The sequence below is a fragment of the Budorcas taxicolor genome, chromosome 20 (genome assembly GCF_023091745.1).
Source record: "Budorcas taxicolor isolate Tak-1 chromosome 20, Takin1.1, whole genome shotgun sequence".
NCBI lineage: Eukaryota > Metazoa > Chordata > Mammalia > Artiodactyla > Bovidae > Budorcas > Budorcas taxicolor.
The window spans coordinates 48,646,943-48,647,671 of NC_068929.1; the positions used below are offsets into that span (position 1 = coordinate 48,646,943).

The 729-nt window shown below is 35.9% G+C and overlaps 1 non-coding gene across 1 annotated transcript; it reads right to left on the minus strand.

The window, feature by feature from the left end:
- Window positions 1–371: 371 nt before the first annotated feature.
- LOC128066299 (U6 spliceosomal RNA) lies at window positions 372–475 on the minus strand. The gene has a single exon (XR_008201204.1). It is a non-coding gene; the product is annotated as a U6 spliceosomal RNA (small nuclear RNA).
- Between the last annotated feature and the right edge of the window lie 254 nt (window positions 476–729).

A 729-nucleotide genomic window follows, 5' to 3' on the forward strand; every position in this document is an offset into this window, starting at 1 on the left:
ATGAAATAATCAAACATTCTAAAATTTATATATAAATGCAAATGATCTAAGATAGCTAAACACTTTTGGAAGAGAGCATTCCCTATATAATTTTAAGACTAATTATAAAGCTACTATAATTAAAATAGTGTAATATTGTCATGAGGATAAACAAACAGGGAAAGTGAAAGTGTTAGTTACTCAGTCGTGTCCAACTCTTTGTGACCCTATGGACTGTAGCCCACCAGGATCGTCTGTCCATGGGATTCTCCAAGCAAAAATACTGGAGTGGGTTGTCATTCCCTTCTCCAGGGGATATTCCTGACCCAGGGATTGAAACCAGGTTTCCTGCATTGCAGATTCTTTATTGTCTGAACCACCAAGGAAGCCCTAAAACTATGGAATGCTTCACAAATTGCATCTCATTCTTGCACAGGGGCCATGCTAATCTTTTCTGAATCACTCCAATTTTACTACATGTGCTTCAGAATAGAGAGTCTAGATATAAACTCATACATCTATGGTCAAAAATGCTAAGATTGTTCAGGTAGCAAAAGATGATGCTCTAGCATATATGATGATGGAACATGCAAAGCAGATACAAAATAAGAACTACTCTGAAGTTAGTAAGATATTAACATACATGTCATGTGTGAGATTTTCAGGTCTTTATGTGTCATCGCAATAGGAGGGAGATATGGAGTAACAGAATAGTTAGATAGAAAAATTTGCATTTCAAAAAAAAGCCAC